General features: G+C 38.1%; 1 pseudogene; it reads left to right on the top strand.

Moving 5' to 3' along the window:
* The first annotated feature begins 1,184 nt into the window (after positions 1–1,184).
* On the top strand, positions 1,185–7,633 carry LOC121454741 (annotated as a pseudogene).
* Positions 7,634–9,499: the final 1,866 nt, after the last annotated feature.

The following is a 9,499-nucleotide window of genomic DNA, read 5'->3' as shown; positions in this document are numbered from 1 at the left end:
GTGCCTGAATAAGAAGTAGTTGTTGAATTCTTAAATATGTACCTTAAGTTCTACGACTTTCCATTTTCTTGTTATAACAATGGAGATAATAGGGCCAAGTAAGATTTTTATAAAGCCTATCTGATCTTAAGAGCAAGAAATTGAAATCTTGTAACAAAAATAACAATTGACTGAGTTTCAAATTTCCTAAGAGCAAAGTACACTTTTCCACATATCTCAACTTTCCACCTACTCTGGAATTCTTTTCACTGCATTTTTGTTTACTAGGGTTATGTCTTTGAAATGGTAGGAATTAGCTTTTATTCTAATGCATGTCTTTGGCTCATGGCTTCTAGTTGTAAGTGACAAACTGAGTATAACGACATGACAGAATGCTCATGTGTAAATCCACCAGACAGATCACAATATTTTTTAAACAATAATTTCCCTTTATACATGCCAATCCCAGGTCCCCTTTTATCCCTTCCTCCTGGTCTTTCCACCTTCCCCCAATTAACCTCCATTTATTTCTCTGTGAGGGCAAGGCTTCCCATGAGGAGTCAACAAAGTCTGACATATCACATTGAGCCAGAATCAAGGCCATCCCCACTGTTTCTAGGCTGAGTAAGATATCTCTCCAAAGAAAATGGGCTCCAAAAAGCCATTTCAAGAACTGGGGATAAATCCTAATTCCACTGCCCCATAGACTGCTCTAACCACATGACTGTCATGCACATTTAAGGGTCCTAGGTTGGGCTCATGCACATTCCCCTGCTGTCAATCCATAGTCAGAAAGCTCCTACTAGCTCAGGCAAGCTGTATATGTGGGTATCCCATCATGATCTTGATCCCTTTGCTCATATTATCACTCCTCGCTCTCTTCAACTGAACTCTGGGAGCTCGGCCCAGTGCTATCTGTGGATCTCTGCATCTGCTTCCATCAGTTACTGGATAAAGTTTCTATGATGACAATTAAGGAAGTCATCAATCTGATTACAGGTAAAGGCCAGTTCAGTTACCCTCTCTACTATTGCTTAGGGTGTAGGTGTGGACTGCTCATTCATTCCCAGTAACCCAGACCAAATAATTACACAGAAACTATTTTAATTACAGCACTGGTTGGTCAATAACTTAGGCATATTTCTAGCTAACTTTTACATCTTAAATTAACCCATTTCTATTAATCTGCAAACTCCTAAAAGGCCATGACCTACCAGTATAGTTTTGGCGGGGCTGGTGCCTTTCTCCTTTGGTAAGGACATAACTTCTCCCTGAATCTGCCTCCTCTCTCTATATCTTTGTTTATGTTTCCTGCCTGTCTTTATTCTGTTCTTCCATAGGCCAAAGTAGCTTTATTTATCAACCAATAAAGAAACACCTATATAGAAGGACATCCCACATTATTTTCCCTTTTCTGTCTAATGAAAAAGGTTTCAATTTTAACATATACAAAGCAGTTTTCAAACAAGAATTATAGTTACAATATTTAGTCCATTTACATTTTACGAAATAAGGAAAACACTCTATTATCTATCCTATCTTTATGAGTCTAAAGCTTTATATCTAATTCATCCTTTATCATAACTAAGAAAAACTATAATTATCTGTTTTCAACTCTTCAAGGACCCAAGAAAGATATAATATTACCTACGTAAACAGGAAGTTCATTTTAAGCAACTTCCAATACTCTAGAAATGACAGACATGTCATTGCCTGGGCAGTCACCCAAAGTTCTATAACACCGGGGCATCTATCTTCAGCCTATAGGCCTGTAGTATCCATCAAAGTTTTCCATGAAGCAGGAAATTTGAAAGAATGTTTTACCACTATTATCTGTTTTCAGACACTTTCTTCTGTATCCTGCAGAATGTCTGGTAGACTTTTTAATGAAGCAGGAAGCTTGAAGGGCTGTCTCACCTTTAGGCAAGCTCAGCAGTCATTTTTCTGTGGATCCTGTATGTCCAGTTCATACATCATACTATCAAGCAGTCCAGGAAAGATCAGTTTCTTGCTCAAATGGCTAAAAAAACTCTATAAAGAGCCTCTTTGAAGCCTATCATCCTCTGATGTAGATTGGATGTGGCCAGGAACAGATGTATCTCATTGTCATAAAGGTTCATAAGTTCTTAAAACATTTTATTTTTTTTATTGAGAAAAGGAGAAAAAAAAACAAGTTTCCACCTCCTCCCAGCCTCCCATTTCCCTCCCCCTCCTTTCCCCCCTAAGCCCCCTCCTCTCACCCTTCTCCCCCTCCCCCCACTCCTTTCCCCCTCCCTCTCCAGTCCAAAGAGCAGTCAGGGTTTTCTGCCCTGTGGTAAGACCTAGGACCTCCCACCTCCGTCCATATCTAGGAAGGTGAACATCCAGACTGGCTGGGCTCCCACAAAGCCATCACATTACGTAGGATCAAACCCCCGTGCCATTGTCCTTTGCGTCTCATCAGCCCTCATAGTTCGCCATGTTCAGAGAGTCCAGTTTTATCCCATGCTTTTTCAGTCACAGTCCAGCTGGTCTTGGTGAGCTCTCAATAGATCAGCTCCACTGTCTCAGTGGGTGGGTGCATCCCTCGTGGTCCCGACTTCTTTGCTCATGTTCTCCCTCAAATGCCATATTGTGTTAATATTTGAAAGGTTTGAAGAATACCTATCCATCTGAAATATATCTCTGTACATCTAGAAAACCTAACTAACATGGCTACAAGTTTAACTATTATAAATGACTTTATATTAATCTGTAAGTTTTAATAATACATTACATTTTTAAATGAGCTACACATACATAATACCTTAAACAAGAGCAGAAGTAAATATACACAGTGTAACCAAGTTAAGCTTAAATTTATATCAATAGACCAAGATCCATACCAATGCAAAATATTTATCTCCATATCTTATCCCTCTTTAAGTAAGAACAAACATCCATAAAAAATCATTTTGGGAATTTGGGAGCAGTTTTCTCCAAACTATTTCCTGCTGTTTATTGTGCCAAACATTTCTAGGGCTCACAGAGCTGTCTGGGAGGGGTCTTGTTCCATCAAGCCATGTTATAAAAACAGAATCTACAGTTTCTCATCTTCTGTGGAAACAAAAACCGAACCTCTTTTCTAAAGCAACATATCCTTAGACCCAAATTTTCAAGTCAAGACACCTTTAAAATATATATGGTGGTTTATCTTAACAGCTGTACAATAGAATGCCTCTCTGTACTTAACTCATTCACAGTCAAAAATTTAAATAAAACACAGTAATATATATAATCCAAACTGTGTATTTTCATCTTTACATAGTTTATTTTTCTTTATATCTTTAATCTATGAAGGTCTGTACTCTTTTATATTACTTTCACTGTCTCTTTAAAGACTTTACTTCTTTTTATAACTATCCATACTCTTTTCCCTCTATCTCCAAAGCCTATGTGTAGTTTTTAAACACACTATGATCTATTCAGAGGTTTATTTTTGTCTGAATCTGTCTTTATTGTGTATCTGAAATCCTTTTCTGACAAGGAGCATTTTAAAATGGCAAGCAGTGTAGTCTCAGAGGCCCTGGATGCTGGCTCCGACTCTCTCTGCCTATGGTAGAGGTACCTTTACCACCAGCTCTGGGACTGCCAGGTAGGAGCTGAGCTCACCATCTCAATTCAGGGAAGGAGAATGCGGCACATAAAACCTTTTTATCTGAGTAAAAGCTAAATCTGCTATGCAGTACACTGCAAGGCCTGCAAATATCTCTGTGTATGGTGGCAGGAATCTGCCATGATTTTCTGCCTGTGCATGACTAGCAAACCTGATTCAGCTGATTTCCCAGGAGCAGATGCTGAGTGCCATGCTCTTAGATACTTTCCTCTTAAACCCAAGTGGGCATACAAGGACTTAGACCTAGAGTGGGTGGCAAGCCATGCTTGTTAGCCCCAGTCATTTGGGTACCATTCTGTAGGTGGAGACTGCTCGTTCATTACTGGCCACCAAACCCAAATAATTATGAAGAAACTATATTAATTACAACACCGTTTTACTAATAGCTTAGGCATATTTCTAGTTAACTCTTAAATCTTAAATTAACCCATTTCTATTTATCTGTGTATTGCCATGAGGTTGTGGCCTACTGGTAAGATTCTGGCTGGTGGCTGGCATCTTTATCCATAAGCACCTACACAGCATCTCCCTGATTCCACCTACTCTCTCCCTATATTTCTGCTTGGATTTCCCATCTGGCTTTATTCTGCTCTGCCATAGGCTGAAGCAGCTTTATTTATCAACAAATATAGCAACACATATACAGAAGGACATCCCACATCATTAGGGTCTTAACTGGGGTCATCCTTGTGGATTCTGGAAATTTCCCTAGTGCAAGGTTTCTTGTTATCCCCACCATAGCTCCCTCATATAATATATCTCTTTTCCCACTCTCCCACTCTGTCCTTCCTTCATCTCAGCCATCCTATTCCCTTATGTTCTCCTCCCCCTTTCCTTCTTCACTCCCCCTCGCCTTTCACCCTCACTTCTCCCTTCACCAAGTTCCCAATTTTCTCAGGAGTTCTTATCTATTTCCCCAAATGGCTCTCCATTGTGGCCTTTGGTCATCCCTGAAACATCATATTTAACAATGGAGTTATCAGACACACCCACTCCAGACATGGCTAATACTCTCCTAGCTGTCCATGTAAGTTTCTCAAACTTTTCTCACTCAGAAATACATACATATTTATTATTCTCATCACATTTCATTAAGCTTGCCATGTTCTTATGAGATAAGCTGTGTTTATACAGTTGAAACTTTTACAGCTTTTCTATTTTAAACTGTCTCGCAAGATGCAGAACATTAGTAAAAAGAGTATGTGTGTGTGCTGATGAGTGCCTGTGTGTTTATTTATGTATGTGAGTGTGAAAAGAAAGAGAGAGAGAGATAAAAACAGAGAGACATAGCCCACATGTATGAGAGTAATTAGGCAAGGAAAACTTATACATGAAAGAGGAGCATTCCTTGCACTTATCAGTGCCCATTCCTGGTTGCTTTAGAAGATTGCTACCACAGAAAAGGTGTTGTGCACCGTCTGTATATCTTGTTAGAATTAACTTACATTGAAGTGAGTTTTTATTCTTTTTCTCCTAACCATAGTTTCCACTTATTTTTGTATCTTTACTTTATACTTTATATTTTGGAATTACACTCCATCCCAAGAGTGTATCAGTATATAATGCATCCTCTAATAATTTTCCTATGGTGAACCAGACCTCAGAGATCATGAAGGCATGCTCTTCCCACATTAGCTAAAATTATTAATTTGTCATTTGAAATTCCTTATCAACCCATTTCTTTCCGAAATCTCAATTTGGTCTTTTGTGCATGTCTGTTACTGTGAGGCTAGCAAGCCATGGATGATAACAGTACAGTTGCTTTCCTCTAAGTGCTGACTCTTTCTCATGCTCATCTCTGTGACATCTTTCATAGGTGCTATGACTGGCTGGCTCTTACTCCTGAGGGACAACAGTGTTTTTTCATGGAACATAGGGAATAAGTATTATTTCTAATGAAACAGAGACCTCTAACATTATAACTGTCAGAACAAAAATATTTCTGGAGTATTTCAGAGAGAAAATATCTGCTTTAAGCCTTTTCTGTGTCAAAGCCCTTTAGTTCATGACTGTCTATGGACCCTGTGTTCTCAAAGTCAAGAAAAGTCCAAAGAATAAGGTCTTTTCATTTGATTTCATTGTCTCTGGGTGGTTTGATCTGCATGGGTGCTGATTATGAATCTACAGCTGCCTGGAGTCATTGTGTTTCACTGAGTATATGGCTGAAGACATCTAAGGAACTTGGAGACCTGGTATCACTCTCCCAAGGTGTAACTCTTAGTCATGATTGTTGACAATCAGAGATAATAACAATCAGAATCTGGGGACAGCCAATGTTCACCCCTGTGCAGGCTGAGCCTCGCTGGCTCTAGCATCTCAGCTACTTTCTAGTCATGGACTTCGGCTGTTGTCTCTACAGTAAGTGCTCAAGATTATTTTTTTTTTGAAGCCAGTGGGATAATTTAATACAGAGCAAGGGGAATCAGAACTGAATTGCCAAATCAATAAAATTAATCTGACTGTCCTGTTTTTTAGAGGTGTATATTCACAAATGAGACATCATTTGGGATCAAGAATGGGTATTACCCACCTTCTTCTGAAGCCCCTCATATGACACTTCCATAAGAAGATCAATTTTAAACCTTTCTAGGTAGATAAGATTTTATGTTCCCAAAATCTGTCAGAAGAACAAATCATGACACTATGATCCAGGCCAGTTTTGAGATACTTTGTTAAGCAAATTTGTGGAAATTATTATGAATATGATAAGTAATTTTTAACAGTATTAGTACTCTAAACCAATGTCAGGAAATGATATCTTAAAGTTTATTTTGGAAATCTTCATGTGACAGTTTTCTAGGAATACAGATTTCATAACATCACATAAACATATGTTATTTATGTGCCAGAATTATAAATCACGACTGTATGATCCTAGTCTCTGTGTGCCTACTCACAGGCTTGTGTATATACTTATTTGTATATTTGTATTCATGTTTATGTGTGTGAGGATCACATCATTCCTTAGGCATTGTTTTACAAAGTTGCTATTTGTTTAAAAATGACTCTCATTAAAATAATGTTATAAATTCACTTGAGTCAGCAATGCATATTTCTATTTCTTTTCTTATTCAAGGGCCAGGAGACCTGAGTTATTGGCTGGGGGAAGAAATATTATTGAGATTACTCAGTTCATCCTCTGACGAGATTACTCAGTTCCCTCAAATCATAGCACTGCTCTTTGTTATATTCCTCATACTTTACATTACAGCGCTGACCTGGAACCTGTCCATTCTTGCTTTAATAAGGATGGATTCCCAGCTGCACACACCCATGTGTTTCTTCCTCAGAAATTCATCTTTTGTAGACATATGCTGTATCAACTCTTCAGTCCCAAATACGCTGTTCAATTTCTTCCAGGAAAAGCAAATTATCAGCTTTATGGGCTGCATTGTTCAATACTTTATCTTTTCCACTACGGGACTGAGCGAATCTTGCCTCATGACAACCATGGCCTATGACAGGTATGCTGCCATTTATCACCCACCCTATGTTCTCACATGGTGATAGGAAGCTACACAGCAGGGCTCATAAGTTTTTTTTTTTATCTCAGATATGTGCCTTGCTGCAGGTCCACTTCTGTATATCTAAAGTCACTAGACATGTCTTCTCTGACATGCCCCAGCTGTTAAATCAATTCTGCACAGACACGTTCTTTGCATAGGTTTTGCTTGCTATATTAACAATGTTGTTTGGGCTTACAAATGCCTTAGCCATCATGATATCCTACAGCTATATGGTCTGTCCTTTATAAAAATAAATCAGCTAAAGTCGGTCTAAGGCATTTAACACCCGTGCTTCTCACCTGACAGCTGTTTCCCTATTCTATAGTTCTGGTATCTTTGTCTACTTGTGTTCCTGCTCTGGTGGCTCCTCCAGTTTTGACAGATTTGCATCTGTCTTCTACACTGTGGTGATCCCATGTTGAGTCCTTTGATATATAGTCTGAGGAACCAGGAAATCAAAGATGCTATGAAGAGGTTGCAGAAAAAGACAATCTTTAGTCAAGGTCAAAGATAAGAAGATTTCAACCTAATACCACGTCAGAGTTACTATTATCTGCTATCAAGCACATTACTGGAACACTCCAAAATCTTTGGAACTTTGGATAAGACATCTTTGAAACAGACAACATACTAATACCAACCAACAATTGATTTGATGCCATGAAACCACATCGTATTTAGGACCAGTTTGATCATAATGTTCTTGTTACAAAAGGCCATCATCTCATCTTTTATTATTCTATTTATAGGCATTTGAGTAGTATCAAGTTGAGAACTTGTGCAAGGCTGAAAATTGTTAGATCACAAGTCTATTACTCTAGAGAAGATTCCTGATGGAGTTCCATACCCCAGAATCTACCAACCTTGTCTCATAAATATCTTGATGTAGTATAATAAGGATCAGACCACTATCATTGCATTTGCTGTTATACTTATCAGGTGAGGGTGGTCATACTATACTTCCTGTTTGAATGAAATAAAGCCACATTTTGTCTTTAATGTTTTTTTTTACGAAGATTGATCAGAAATTCTTGTTTTTGTCGAAGAAATCACTACTAGCTGTTTATTAAACTTTAGGTCAAGCACAAAGTTGGGAGTTTGAATCATTAAGAAAAATGGTGAAAAAGACAGTGTTTCTTCAGTACCAATTCTTTGATAATCTGATAGTTTTATTACTGGGACCTTCAAAAGCCATGACGTATATCAATATCTTTTGGACCAATAGCTATAATACATACACACACACACATTAAGATTCTAATCTCTCTTAATCTTCTATATCACACCCACAAGATTGCTCTGGGTTAATATAGTGAATAAGATCAACACATAAACATATATTGATATTTTAAACAGCTGCACAAATTTGGCCTTCCAAGACTTGTATGAATTCATTGCAATAGAGTCTAAGTCATTGGACATTCAAAATTAATGAGATTAAAAACACACAAGATATAACACATTCTTATTGTCTATATATGTTCAGTAGTTTGGAGTCCCTTTAAGGCATGTTTTTAAAAAGTAATAAAATGGTCCTAGTATAATACCTAACAATTTAAGCTGATATTTCCCAGTATTGCATGGGAGCTTTTGCCCTTTACCATTATGATGACTTACACAATAACTTGGTTCACAGTCATGAGATATAAATATTTGTAATAGTGCAGTGATAAACATGTCCATGAAAAAAACAATAGAATGTTAATATTATTCCAGAGCCAAGATGAGTGCTTTATACCTATAACCCCAACATTAATAAGATAGGGAGAAAAAAACCACTGCCCACAGAATCAGCTAGCTGAGGTCATTGGGGCTTTCAGACACAAAAGCAGCAATCAGGGACCCTGTATGTGTCAGATAAAGGTCCTCTGCATATATGTTATAATCCTATAGGTTGTTGTTCTTGGTGATTCTTAACCACAGGAATGGTGCCTGTCTCTCACTCTTTTACTTGATTTTTGGACCCTTTACCATAATAGATTGCCTCTGAAGCTTTGTTGTGAGGGTACGTGTGGTCAGAAGGCTTTATTCTGTCCTTTCCCATCCTGCTTGTCTGGTTTCATCTCCTGCCACTGATCTTCGTATCTGCTTATAAAATAATTATTTTGAGCCTTAATATTTGTAGGAGGGAGGCCACTTGTTGGTCCTGAAATAATCACACAGAAACTGTATTAATTAAATCACTGCTTGGACCATTAGTTCTAATTTCTTATTGGCTAACTCTTACATCTTAATTTAACCCATATCTAATAATCTGTGTATCACCATGTGGCTGTGGCTTACTGGCTAAAGTTCTGTCGTCTGTCTCCGATGGGACTACATGCCTTCTTCTTGACTCTGCCTCCTTTCTCCCAGCATTCAGTTTAGTTTTTCCTGCAGA

This window comes from Microtus oregoni, unplaced genomic scaffold (genome assembly GCF_018167655.1).
Source record: "Microtus oregoni isolate MIOR12 unplaced genomic scaffold, Mior012 000012F_ref0000307, whole genome shotgun sequence".
In the NCBI taxonomy this organism is placed as follows: Eukaryota; Metazoa; Chordata; class Mammalia; order Rodentia; family Cricetidae; genus Microtus; species Microtus oregoni.
The sequence above is the reverse complement of the archived record's forward strand: the minus strand, read 5'-3'. Positions and strand labels throughout refer to the sequence as shown.